The sequence below is a fragment of the Ambystoma mexicanum genome, chromosome 12 (assembly GCF_040938575.1).
Source record: "Ambystoma mexicanum isolate Mex_15411 chromosome 12, UKY_AmexF1_1, whole genome shotgun sequence".
Classification (NCBI taxonomy): domain Eukaryota; kingdom Metazoa; phylum Chordata; class Amphibia; order Caudata; family Ambystomatidae; genus Ambystoma; species Ambystoma mexicanum.
The window spans coordinates 74,142,461-74,157,240 of record NC_090936.1 but is presented as its reverse complement, the minus strand read 5'-3'; positions in this window follow the sequence as shown (position 1 = coordinate 74,157,240).

Sequence of the window (14,780 nt, the reverse complement as noted above, 5' to 3'; positions counted from 1 at the left end):
TGTCGTCGCTGTAGTTCAAGCAGTTGGGTACATGTTTGATGACGTTATGAATCTCTGATTGAAAAATTTCAGCCGCGGACGACACACCAAAACTTAGCCGCTTGTAGCGGAAGAGTCCTAGATGGGTGGCGAAAGTGGTTATATATCGGGAGCTTTTGCAGAGTTCCAACTGGTGGTACCCTTTGTTGAGGTCCAGTTTTGAGAACACGGTTGCCCCATTCAACAGGTGTACCATGTCGGTTATTCTAGGGGCTTGGTGGCGTTCCCTTAGTATGGCCTCATTAGGCCTTCTCATGTCCATGCATATTCGGATGTCTTGGGAGTCTTTTTTGGGCACGGGTGCAATTGGAGAGACCCATGGGGTGGGTCCTTCTGCAGGCTCAATGATGTCTGCCTCCAGCAGCTTTGTCAGTTCATTTTCCACTTGTTTTTGAATATTGATGGGTATTCCTCGGTAGTGTTGGGCTATGGGTGGGACATTGGTGTCGATGTGGAGTTCTATTTGCATGTCCTTTAATTTTTCGAGGCCTTTGAACAGTGATGGGAAAACTTGGTCTATGCTTGCCGTGGGGTCTAGATATTTGTGTCCCATGAGGCGATACAATATGTGGATTAGTCCCATTTCTATTGCTGCTTGGTAGCTCAGTATGCATCCGCTCTCAGTGGCTGCCTCCAGAACATGCATGTGGATCCTCTTTTCATGTTCCTTGTATCGACACGACGCCATGAAGAACCCTTTGCATGCCAACAGGGTTTTTGATCCATATGGGAAAATGAGTGTTCGAGCTGGTTGCAGGTGGGGGGCATTTGGTATGCTTTCATAGACCTCTTCACTGATCACATTCACGGTTGCCTCGTGTCAATTAGAAATTCTGCTGCCGTCTGATTTACTTGTATTCTGAGTATTGGGCTATGTTCATTTGCTGTGCTGTTTCCTAGGGCGTATAGGTATCCCTTCTGTATTCATTTTAATTTTTTTATTTCATTTTTTTATTTTCTTCCTTTCTCTCTCATTTTAATTTCAATTCTTGATTGTTCTTTATGGATCAAGTTAATATGATTGAATTGCATAAGTATTCTCTGAACATTGTGTTATTGGATTACATTTTGTTGTCAATGTGTAATATTAAATGTATAAATAAAGATTAAAAAAAAAAGAACAAGTTCTTAAAAGGAATACTATTGTTGCCTCAAAGTGCCCCAACTAGCGCCATACCCATGGAGTGCAATGTGTGCTTAATTGAAGAAGAAGCTTCTATAGGATATGAATTGATATGTTATTTATAACGCGCTTAATACCCAGAGGTTTCTAAGCGCGGACCCAAGGATGTAACCTTTGTTGCTCCGTGTCGTCTTGCATCCAAGGCGAGCACGTTGCCGCTGAGCTATCCTCCCGAGACAGTTTTTAGGACCAGGTTTTTAAGGACTCAAGATCTGGGGGAACCCAGCCATAGACAAATATCAGAAAGCCTTGATAAATATAATGAGCCTGGAGGGCAGGGAGCGTGCAGTATCCAGTGGTGTGTGCATGTGAAGACTTGCCTCACAGCACTGGACGTGTCTTGCTATTGGACTATACCAGGTTCGATTCCGAAGGACACAAGAACCAAAGTCAAAAGGTTATTTGTAAATCATAGGAATGGCAGAATGGAAAGACTGTGCCCCTCCTTATAAAATGGCGCGGACTATTTGACTTCCAAACAAATGTTCGGTTATGAGAACTATCCCGATGTGATTAATGCAAGCTATGCACGTGCACTTTACATTGAATTTCGCATGGGCTGTTTGAGGTTACGAGCCCGTGCTGCTAACTGGAAACACGCGGCAGGTGCTACTTGTCTAATATGTGGTGTTGAGAGATTGATATGATATTTCTAATGCGCTTAATACCCAGAGGTTTCTAAGCGCGGAACCGGGGATCAAACCTGTGTTGCTCTGTGTTGTCTTGCTTCCAAGGCGAGCACATTGCCGCTGAGCTATTCTCCCGAGATGGAGGGAAAACATAATTCATTTTATGTTTATTTAGGAGGAATTGAAGCATTTTAGAGTTGCATATTTGAAACCCTTATTCTTACTACACAAAATTCGTACATTGTCAGAGGCCATGCATTTCTGCAAAAATTCTTCTAATTTTCTTCTAATATGAATGTAGTTTTCTTTGTTGCAAAATATATACATCGGGCGTGGCCAAGAAGACAAAGCGCAGTGGCACTATAGGTCTTGCCTCCTTTTAACTGCGAAAATCAGTTTTAAATCCTGGTTGCAATATGTGCATTTAATGATTTTAAAAGATGTTCCAAAAAGGGTCATTTTTGTAGGTTTTAAAATTAAGATCTGTTTTGTACCTTATGACTTTACAGTTGAATGAAGGATTGACTGACTGACTGCAATGCACCTAGAAGAGTCATATCTCACCCTCTGGCAGAGGGCAGCTCCACAAAAACCAGCAGAGAGCCAAGAGGCCTGCTGGAAATGATGAGTGCATCCGTGGCACAAGCAGCGGTCTGAGAAAGATACCATGCTGCAAAGCATGCTGGGTGCTAAACAGCGGGAAACATTTTAAGATGAAAATTCATGCTGAGTCCTTAGGTCCCAGAAATTGGTTTAGAGAAGCAGAGAAGTGTTCTGGGGTGATATGCCTGGGACTTTGAGAAGGGGCTGGGAGTAGGGAATTCACAATAGGGCACTAAGTCCTTTACTTGGACACTTGCATGTGGTTAGTTTCCCTCCAGACACTTGGATTATAATCTACACACCTAAGCTGTGCAGGCATATATCCAAGTAGAACATAGGGAGGGCTTGGGGGTTGAAGGCCAAGCAAAGGATGGAAACCAAAGGTATTGGTCCTTGTACCAGCAAGAACCCAGAAAGCAGTCCCTGACACTTGGATGTATCCAAGATACTCTTTCATTACTAAAAGCCAGATAGTCCATCCGGTTTATTTGCAAACGGTCCCCTACCCTTGCTGGCGTTCACCAAACCCACCCTGTTATTTACTAAAGGCAATGAACTGCCTTTTGTGGTCCTGTGTGTTCTGTTTGCCCCTTTGTGATAAATAATAGTTGCAAAACAAAAAGTATTGGAATTTTTTGGAGGCAAGAAGAGGTCCTATTCAGAGGCTGTTACTCTGTAACCGAGTAGTTAGAACGGTTTGGGATGAAACAATATATGGGTTGTGAAGAAAAAGCCATAAAATGTTTTGGCCGCAGGAGAATAAATTAAATGGTTTTATTGGGTAGTATTGGATACCAATTTTTTGTGATGGGTGAGAGACAATACCAGTTGCAAATTAAAGGTCTGAGAATTGTTTGGAGGCAGGATGATACTCTATCCAATGGCTTCATTTGAGTCTGCCATTTTTTTTGTTGCTGAGACAAAATACTGCTGTAGTTCGACAAAAACATTTCTTTGAATGGTTGTACGCAAAATAGTAAATTTAGTGGGTGTACTGGGTGGGCCAACATTTTGACAACAACGAGAGAAAATACTAGTAGTGAAGAAAGTCTTAGACTACTTTGGAGACAGGAGGAGATTATATTTAGTGGCAGTAACAGAGTGTTCTATATAAATGGGGACCCGATAAACTGCTCGCGCTATACATCTGCTCTGGAAGTAGAATAAGCACTGCTGGTTCTGCACTCCCACTATCAGTCAATTCTCCACACGCCTCACACAGTATACAAAATATGCATTTATTTGATTAAGTGTCCATAGTAAAAAAAACAGACATGTTACTATAAAAGGCATAATCAAACACTAAAAAACACATGTTAACAAATCCCACAAAATCGGATGTGACAGGGTTTAGTTTGCTGGCAAACAGAGACTGGAAACGAAAACCGTGGACGGAAGGGAAAATAAGTGATGCCAAGAGTGTGAGGAACCATTTGAAGGAAAAGATATTCTAAGTATAGGACCACAGGAAGCACGAAACCCGAGAGTTTTTTTGAAGGACTGCAAGAGCCTATTACAAGGACTATCAAAGGAGATTACGTTAAGAAAAATCTGTACCAAAGAGAAGCCTGTATATAAAGAGACTATCAAAAAAGAGAAGAGAAGACCAGGGGAAGAAAAGACATTATATTGACCTATTTAATTTAATTATATGTAGTGGTAGGGATAGGTAGAGTCCGTTTGGACGGAGGACATTTTGACTTTGGGCTTCCTGACATTTGACGAGCACCTTTAGTTCCCAATAGGGAAAGAAGGGCCTTCTGCTTATAATTTCACTAAAGATAAGCTACAATATCCTCACTGTGTCCCACTTCTTCTGCCGACCGGCCACAGATGACATTTGTTAAAGTGGGTCAACAAACATGTCAATTTTCCAGTCCCTCCTATATATGACAGCCAGAAACGCACACATTCGAATGACCCCCCCACCCCTAAGTGTTTGCCCATCACTGAAGCAGACATGTTTTTAGGTGGACTGTCTTCCAAGCTTGTTATCACATACCATGTGTTGGCTGCCTATCCATAGCAGAATTCTCTTCAAAATCTGTTGGTTGCTGTTTACACGTCTACATAATCAGCTCCCCCTTGTCGAACGGCTAAACTACATCCCTACGTCCTCCAGGAATTCTTCACTTTTCTAGTACACGCCTTCTGGAAGTTCCTCACATCACTTATAAGACCATAGAGGCTCGATGCTTTGCAGCTCAAGGTCCAAAAACGTTGAATGTTGCGGCCGCCCCTGAGATCTGCCTTCTTTCCAGCTTACCGGTTTTTCAGACTTTTCATAAAACCTCCTCTTGCTCTGCCACTCCCTGGTTAAAAGTATCACCTCTTCTTTGCAAACAAGCATCAATGTGCCTAGGGACATCTAGTTTTGCTATGCTACTCTCCATCAACCAGCAAGTACCTTATCAATTCGAATCAAAGGCTAATTCACTACCTGGGGTGGTGGTCGGCCTCTTGCTCGGTTGTCATCTATTTGTAACTAGCTGTGTTTGCGTGTTGTGGATTCTCAGCTAAAGCACGCCAAATCTGCACTTTTGGCCCACCTCTTTCGGGCCAGTGACTTCCCCGCATTCCCTTAGAGTACATATATATTGCAGGGCTGTGGGCCTCATTACAACTTTGTCGGTCTGGAATAAATGGCAGTAATTCCAGCGCCAGTGTTTTTACACACCAGCAAAGTACATGTCTGCCTGTGGGGACCACAGATCTCCCTACAGGCCTGACCTGCTGGTAGATCAGGCCCCCCGCTGGCAGATAAAAGGCTGACTCACCGGCCATAGCTGTGCCGGTGATACAGTGGGCCTATGCGACTCCATGGAATGAGAACTTACCGCTGTTGCCGGCACCCGTAGTATCCCCTGTGTCTCTTCCTCTTTCTGCCTTTCTCTGCTGGATAGGTCTGTCTCTGCTACACAAATCATTTCTTTCTATCTCTCCCTCTCAGTTCAATGCTATTCAAGATTCTTTTTAGTGGGATCCCACTTGGAGACACAACTAGTGCAAATATAATTCATGACACGTGTGATGTCGAGTTTCTGCTGCTGTTGCAGGCTTCTGGTTATTCGGCTGCTTGTGGGAAATGATACATTCTACTTCCAGGCACCTGGCATGTGGCAGTCATCATGCAGCTCCTCATATTGTTTGCGGGCACGAGCATGAGAATCTGCTGATCTAGAGCAATTCCACTGGTCAGGAATGTATCGATAAACATCGTCCGTTGTGTCCACCTCTTCACCCTGTCAACCTTTTTGGGAGATGACTAACAGAGAGAAGGGGCAACCCAGCTTGGGTGGCACTTGCATCGGTCTGCAAACATGTGGATCTCCAGATGGTTTAGACTACAACTCCCATGATCCGTCACATGACTATGCTGGATAGGGATGATGGGAGTTGTAGTCCAAAACCTCAGCTCCATGTTGTCTTTTCCAAGGCACCCCCCAGGTAGAGGCACTGATTTAGAAGATCACATACGTGCATTGAAATCGTTTCTTAAGCTTAGAGAGGAAACCAAATTGCAGGTGAGAGTCATTGTCAAGGAGGAGAGGAATGGGAGCGAGTGAGAGAAAAGCACACGAGCTTTAAGTCGCGTTGTTTCCATGACAATATAATTAATGACACTGCCATGGGTGAACGACGCAATTTATTTGATTCTGTCAATGACTGAAACCGAGGAGCAAACATTTGAAAAACGCTAATTATACATTATAAAGCTTAGGGAGAAAACATTGTTTAAAATTAAAAACGCTTTATTTTCAAACTATTCCTCTGCAATCAGATGCAGGCTGTCAAATTCACGAGCACAGTCGTCTTGTAGCAGTGACGCCTTTTGTAGTATGCTCGAAACATGGACCGCCTCACGCCCTGCTGTCGGACTCAACTCACTGCGCGCAGAAAGTGGACCGACACAGAGCTGGGGTGCAACACGTCTTTATTCTTGCACTGCAAGGCTCGAACTGCCTCTCGGGCGGTAACCCCGCCCCTTAACATGCGCGGGTCGCAGCCCGCGAATAACCATGAACACAAACAGAGGACTTCTGTCCACAAAAGAAAACGAGTGAGGACATCACACCCTCCCGTCACTAAACCTTAAGTCCGGCTCAGTTCATTTCCTCAATGAGGCGATGGGGTTTCTTTCTCGTTCTCGTTGGTCGACACTCGATTCGGGCCGACTGGTCTGTCCACTTCTCGGGAAGTACTTCTCCTTCCGAGTCTTCTCGGTCTCCTTCATATGGAGCGTCCCATGTAGTGAGTTCATCACTCGGATGTGCGTCCTCGAGCCTTGGGGCCCTCGACACCCGTCTGAAGTGAGATGAGTTTCTCGTTATGGACTTGCGGTCTCCTTCCGCAGTGATGAGTGACACTTTCTTGTGGACGATGAGGAGAGGGTTCTCGTTGAATGGTGCTACGTTTTTCCGGTGTTGGGGCTGGCGGACTACCACCATGTCTTCTGGCGCCAGATCATTTGTTTTGGCTCGTCGTGTGGTATCCGCAGCTCTTTTCATGTTCTCCTTCATGCATTTGTCCTTTTCCCTCATTTCTGCGGCTCTTTCATATTGATCTTCCTCAACGGCCACATGGGGTATGCGTGTTCTTATCGTTCGCCCGAACATCACTTCTGAGGGTGTTTTCCCGGTGGTGCTGTGTGGCGTATTTCTGTAGTCTCGCATGAGCTGGTATAATAGCTTCTCAACAGGTTCTCCCGTAATGCGAGCAATTTGTGTGGTCCGTTTGATGTTGCTCATGAATCGCTCGACTGTTCCATTGGCCTGTGGCCATAGGGGGTGTCACCTTCCTGTGCCTGAAACCCACGTATTCGGAGATTCTTTGGAAGTCCTGTCCGGTGAAAGGAGGTCAATTGTCAGACTTCACTACCTTGGGTACTCCGTAGATTGCAAACATTCGATCCAGGGCTGGCATGGTGTGATGTGCTGATGTCGACGGCACTATCTGTAGATCGGGGTATCTTGAATATTCATCGACGGCCACTAGAATGTATTCTCCTCCATCCATGGGCCCGAAATGGTCCACTGCTATCTCTTCCCATGTCCCCTCGGGTAGTGCAGTCATGTTTAGGGGTTCTGGGAAGGTGTGTGGCTGTGCACAGGTGGGGCAGTCTCGTAATAGTTCCTCTACTGCGGTGTCTAGTTGAGGGAACCATAGCTTCTGCCTCAGCATCCTTTTGGTGGATACGATCCCTCGGTGTCCTTCGTGGGCGAGTTCTAGTACTTTCTGGCGCAGGCTGCGTGGTATCACGAGCTTTGTTCTTTTGAGCAGCATACCTTCATCTGATTTTGCAAGTTCTTCTTTCACAGCTAAGAAGCAGGTGATGTCCTGCTTGATGTCTTCGTTCATGGTCTCTCAAATTTGTTTTGCGTGCTTCCATCGCCCTGTTTCTAGGCATCGGAGGATGGTTTGTATCCCTTGGTCCGTGTTTGACTCACGAGTTATGTGATCCAGGCCTAGTCCTTGTGGCATGTTGCTGTGGATGACATAGCGTATGTACTGGTCAGCTATGGATGGTTCTGGTCCACACTCGTCTTTTGGATGTCTCGAGAGGAAGTCGGCGGGGTTCTGCTCCTTTCCGGGTCTGTGAGTGATGGAGAACTGATAATCTTGCAGTCGGAGTGCCCATCGAGCTATTCGTGGTGGCATTTTTGCCTGAGGGTTGCCAAAGATGAAGACGAGGGCTTGATGGTCCGTTACGACTACAAAAGGTTTCCCATATAGGAACAAATGAAAATGTTTGCATGCCCAGACTACAGCCAGTCCCTCCTTCTCAGCCTGGGAGTAGGCTTGCTCGGTTTTGGAGAGGCTTCGACTGGCATAGGATACTATGTGTTTTCTGCTTTCTTCTCGGTCATCCAGTTGTGTCAAGATGGCGCCTAGGCCGACTGGACTGGCGTCGACGATGAGTTCTGTTGTTCTTTTGGGGTCGAAATATGCCATGTTCCGGGCGTCGGAGATGCGGTCTTTGATTGCTTGAAACGCTTCTTGGCACTGTGGTGTCCATGTGAAGTCGGTGTTGAGCTTGGTGAGCGCTCGAAGGGGTTCGCTGATGGAGGCGAAGTCCTTTATGCATCTGGTGCAGTAACTTGCAAGACCCAAGAATGACCTGAGGTCTGATGTGGTGGCGGGCGGCTTGGCTTCTCGGAGTGCGCTGACCTTCTCCAGGTTGGGTGTCATTCCCTTCTCAGAGAATATGTGACCGAAGAAGCGGAGTGTTTTCTTGCGAAATTCACACTTGTCTTTGTTTAGTGTGAGCCGTGCCTCTTCCAAAGCCATGCACACTCTCATTAGCGTGTCATCATGTTGCTCTTGATTTTGCCTGAAAACCAGGATGTCGTCGCTGTAGTTCAAGCAGTTGGGTACATGTTTGATGACGTTATGAATCTCTGATTGAAAAATTTCAGCCGCGGACGACACACCAAAACTTAGCCGCTTGTAGCGGAAGAGTCCTAGATGGGTGGCGAAAGTGGTTATATATCGGGAGCTTTTGCAGAGTTCCAACTGGTGGTACCCTTTGTTGAGGTCCAGTTTTGAGAACACGGTTGCCCCATTCAACAGGTGTACCATGTCGGTTATTCTAGGGGCTTGGTGGCGTTCCCTTAGTATGGCCTCATTAGGCCTTCTCATGTCCACGCATATTCGGATGTCTTGGGAGTCTTTTTTGGGCACGGGTGCAATTGGAGAGACCCATGGGGTGGGTCCTTCTGCAGGCTCAATGATGTCTGCCTCCAGCAGCTTTGTCAGTTCATTTTCCACTTGTTTTTGAATATTGATGGGTATTCCTCGGTAGTGTTGGGCTATGGGTGGGACATTGGTGTCGATGTGGAGTTCTATTTGCATGTCCTTTAATTTTTCGAGGCCTTTGAACAGTGATGGGAAAACTTGGTCTATGCTTGCCGTGGGGTCTAGATATTTGTGTCCCATGAGGCGATACAATATGTGGATTAGTCCCATTTCTATTGCTGCTTGGTAGCTCAGTATGCATCCGCTCTCAGTGGCTGCCTCCAGAACATGCATGTGGATCCTCTTTTCATGTTCCTTGTATCGACACGACGCCATGAAGAACCCTTTGCATGCCAACAGGGTTTTTGATCCATATGGGAAAATGAGTGTTCGAGCTGGTTGCAGGTGGGGGGCATTTGGTATGCTTTCATAGACCTCTTCACTGATCACATTCACGGTTGCCTCGTGTCAATTAGAAATTCTGCTGCCGTCTGATTTACTTGTATTCTGAGTATTGGGCTATGTTCATTTGCTGTGCTGTTTCCTAGGGCGTATAGGTATCCCTTCTTTCTTGGCGTTTCCTGGTGTCTTTCTAGTTGGTGTGCTTTTTCATCGGATGATGCACTTGACATGCTGTCAGACTGTGACTGTTCGATGAGGCACCTTATGTACCTTCGTGGTCTTCTTGCCTTGGGAAGTGGGGTCTTCTTCTCCCTCCATTCTCTCCTGTCGTGCCTTCTTTCTGTTGTTTCATCATGGGGTTTGTGGTGCCCTTGTTCATGGGGCTGGCGTGCTCCTCGATGGTGCTGGGGTGTTGCTTGACTTTGTTCCGGTTCTGGCATGGACTTGTAGTTCCTTCCTGCTCCTCTCATTTTGCTGCGGAAAATCAGACACACGGCTTTGTAATGGTTTTCTCCACCACACGCGGAGCAGTTCTGGCCCATTGCGGGGCACGTTCTTTCGTGGGGGTACTCGTGTCCGCATCGGTAGCAGAAAGGATCACTGTTTCTTGTTGTCCCCTCCAGTTTGTTGAGGCTCTCGTGTTTTCCATGGGTGATCTTTATGTCCTCCAGGCCTTCAACTTGTGCGGCGAGGGCCGCGTCAGATCGCGCAAGGTGTAGGATTTTGTCTAGGTTGCGTGGCTGCTGCAGCAGTCGTTTGCGGAAGTCGGCGCTTTCACACCCCACTATGATTTGTGACCTGAGGGCCTCCTCATTGGAGTAATTATTGAAATCGCAGTGTTTCATCTTCGCTCGTAGTCTCATGACGAATGCGTCTATGGTTTCACGTTTGTGCTGTTTGGTGGTGTGGAACACGTGCCGTTCATAGTCTACATTTGTGTGCAGTGTGAAATATTCCGTGAGCGTTGTTTTTAACTTGACATACGTGTCTATGTTGCTCTCAGGTATTTCTTCAAGAATGTCTCGCACATTTGACCCTACGGCGTGATTTAGAAGGTTGAGCTTTTGTACGTCTTCTAAAGTACCTGCCGCTTTGAGACACACTTCGAAATCCCTCAGCCACCTCTTCCACCTTGGACCAAGGGTGCCGGTGTCAGTGAGGTCGAAATTCGCTGGCAGCTGGGTTAAGAGGCTGTCTGTCATTTTCCTGTGGCCGGTGCTGACTGGCGTCACTGGAATGGTTAGTGAGTCGTCTTCTGAATTGCTCATGAGAAACTGTTCACACGTGTTATTTTGGCTGACCTGGATGGTGGTTCCCTTTGCCTAGCGCGGTGGTGCCTTGGTGCCAGCAGGGGGCGTTGCAAATGGGTTGCAAGTCTCTGGTGTGCTTGTTCAAACTTGTGGTGGAGAGGAGAGGGGCTATGTTCTTACCCCTTTGACGTATTTTGTTGGAGCGGGAGGTTCGCGCCTCCACCGCTCGTCTGCGCGTGCTCGTCCGCACGTGTTGCCGTTGGCGGGAGGTCAGTGCTCCTCTACCGCCCGGGAAATGCAAAACGGGGAGTCTCCGCTCTACCCGCTGATGTCTGGAGCGTGTGTGGGCTGGGCCTCCCAGACGTTGCCATCGGCGTTCTCTGCCGCCCGGATGACACGCTCTTGCGGGGAGCTGTCACAGCTGCTCCCTGCTGATTTGCTGCGGCGCTCGCGCCGGAGGGCGGATGATGGGGAGCCTTTGCGCTCCACCCACCTTGGCAGGCCTCCAGGCACCCGAAACTCCGAGGCTCCCAGTGGTGTCAGGTGGCACACCACGAGCGGTGGACCGGAGAGTGCAGGCATGGCGGGACTTTGCGTCCGCCTCGTCGCCAGTGTAGTATGCTCGAAACATGGACCACCTCATGCCCTGCTGTCAGACTCAACTCACTACGCGCAGAAAGTGGACCGACACAGAGCTGGGGTGCAACACGTCTTTATTCTTGCACTGCAAGGCTCGAACTGCCTCTCAGGCGGTAACCACGCCCCTTAACATGCACGGGTCACAGCCCGCGAATACCCATGAACACAAACAGAGGACTTCTGTCCACAATAGAAAACGAGTGAGGACATCACACCTTTCTTCTCGTTTTAAGGAGTCACAACTTCGCTATAGGTGGAAACACTCGTATTGCCGTCACTTCAATGAATACGGATTCCTAACGTTCTCCATCGGCACGCTTCCTTGTTTGACGAATGGGGATTGGCGGGCAGAATGGCATGCAAATCCTCGTTTTATACGCAAATAATTCCATGAGTCAGGACCTTCGTTTTTAGGAAAATAGTGCGCAAACATTCACACTCAACATTCACACCAATTTCCTTCTCGTCGGTTGAATAAGCAGGTGTTATGTTATGTTCAAGGTTCTGGTTCCGCTCACTGTTGCCACCTGCGAGGTCTCCTGGCGCTCTGGCAGATCTCTAATGCAAGGAGGGTGGTGGAAGAGTTCACTGCGCTGTGCAGAATGCTGGCATCATGTCTGTGTTATTTCCAGCAATATCACCTGTGACTGATTACAGAAGGACATCAGTGAGCATCCCATTGAGACACTGGGCCCTCACCAAATGGGTGCCCTAGTGGATGCCTCTCTGTATAGCTAACAAGCCTTGGCAATGCCAACAGTTTTGGCTTTCATGTGTGCATGGGAAAGCCATTTGCCAGGCACTGCCACAGTGGGATTATCTGGCCATGGATAGTACCAGCTAAAAAAATGGCTGACTTTGACAAAGCCTTAACAGGCTTCCGGTGAAGGGCACCCATAGTGCTTAGCCATTGAGTGGCTGAAGGCAGATCTGGCTAAGATATTTTTATTACACCAGTGGTGTGTTTGCAGCACCAATTAAGTCCTTAACTCTCAGAAGACTGCTTTAAAAAAACACTGGCAGTCACTTCGAGCACAAGCACAAAGTATGATGCTAAGGCTTCTTAAAGTGAGCTCAAAGTGATCCCTGGAGGATGTGTTTCGGGCGAGGAGGGACAAGGAAGTGGGTGTGAATGGCCATAGGGTTTAGCATGGCCATGGGTAGCCAATGGGTGGGTAAATGACAAAACAACACCTACAAGCTCTGTGTCCCTCCTCATATGCCATTTCTCCCGAGCTGTACTCTAATGCAATAGTTTTGGCTTATAGGTGGCGCTTTAGCGGATCAGGCTTAGTTCGGACACGTTGGATCGTGTGGGTCCATGCAACAGGCGGGCGTTGAGTAGGGCGAATGCAGTTGCTCTGTGCGGTCGAAGAGGGGCCTTCAGAGATGCAGGTTGGGGTGTCCCAGGATTTCTTTGCAGTTGGGCCAGGGGGAGTCAGGTTTCTAGCATCTGGGAGGGGTCAATACATGACACTCCAGCAGTTCGAGTTGGCAGACAACGGCCGTCAAAGGTGGTGATCTTGGGTCCATTGGTGTGCAGGTATGTGAGGAAGCCATTCCAGGGCTAGTTGGGTCAAGCCATGGTTGTAACCACAAAGCAAAGTTGACGTGTGACTCGTCAGTTAGTTGGGTAAAGTCCCAGTATCAAGCAGCAGATTCGGGCCTAGCAAATTACAGCACTGCTAGGACACGATCTAGCGTCAAGCTGATTGAAGTGCAAGCAACAGTTTGGATTGGTGGAGGTGGACAACAGCCAGTACTGCTGTCTTCGCTCTCGTTCCTGCTGCGGTGAACATGGAGCGACGGGTTCGGCGTGGCAGAACAGAGAAATTCAGCTGTTTTGGTCCTCTGGCTGCCTTTCGACCCACTGGGAGGAACTCAAGGATAGGGGGTTTCTGTTTGTGGTCTTCTCTTCTAGCTCTAGGACATTCCAGTCCAGAGTGGCAGGCCCTGGTACACAGCAAAGTTTCACCCCCAATGTGCTTTGGAAGTGGATAGATAGAAGATCTTTCTTCTTCCTTGGGCCGCTTCGTTCTTCACATCAGGCTGAGGGCCCTGGAAGTGCAACTTAATCAATGGAAGTTCAGTGAGTCATTCTTAGTTGAATCTTTAGTGTCTTGAGAGGTTGGGAGACCCCTTCTTTTAAAGGCAAAAGTCCCCAGGTGATCGGACTAACACTAGCATGCCTTAGTGGTCCAATCCTTTTTTCTGCTCTTGAACGGAGTGGACATTGCTCTTCCGATGTCAACCCAAAGTGCTTTGCTCCAGAGGAAGTAAAGGGGACAGGAAAGGGAAATAGAGGCAGAGAGAAACAAAATGGTGGAAGTCTCCTTCTATTGACCTGATCTCTCCTACCTACTCTAATTCTTCCCCTTCAGACTAGGAACAGAGCCTTTAGAATTGCAGTGCCCTGGTGTGAGGCTACTCAGTATGAATGGGTGTGCTCCTTTGATTCTTGGGCCCAGGGCAGCTGCCTGCTGTGCAGCTGTCCCTGATGGAGGGTGTTACCTGCCCTCACAAAGAGATAAAAAAAAGCATGTCCATTCAGGTTCCAGTCATGTCAGTCTCTTCCTGTCTGGACCGAATACACATCACGTTCCACAGATGAGCTTGGTTCACAGGAGCTGACACATTTGTGATATCAAATTGGATGTGGCTGTAATAATTATGAGAATACCATCCTCTCATACCCTAACTCAGGTATGGCTTATATTGAAAGATTATTCTGCCACCAGGAGGTAAACTCATACATATAGGGTTTTGAAACAGGGGTGCATATATTAAATGCAGCCCCTGCGCTGCAGAGACTTGGCTGTCACTGCAGCTGTCAAATGAGCACCTGTGACCTCTGACCCTGCCCTATGCCACTGGTAGGGGAGGCGCTGCGGATCTGTCTACTGATGCAGCAGGGCACAAGTTATATGATATGATAGGTTATTTATAACGCGCTTAATACCCAGAGGTTTCTAAGCGTGGACCCAGGGATCGAACCTATGGTGCTCCGTGTCGTTTTGCTTCCAAGGCGAGCACATTGCCCCTGAGCTATCCTCCCGAGACACTTTTGGCATGACGTTTGTCAAAGGGGAATTTGATCAGCAGATTTCCCTTTCAGAGATGGAATTACCTGCATTATTATATTAACTTCATAAAAATCATAAAAGCCAGGGCTCCTAGGCCCTTGCCAAATGACAATCTGCCACAAGGCCCCTGTTCCACCCCAATGATGGCTGTGGGTGCATGCCACGGAGAAGGCCCTACAGGGCCCCTCTTTGGGAATGCTCACTTTAAAGTCCCACC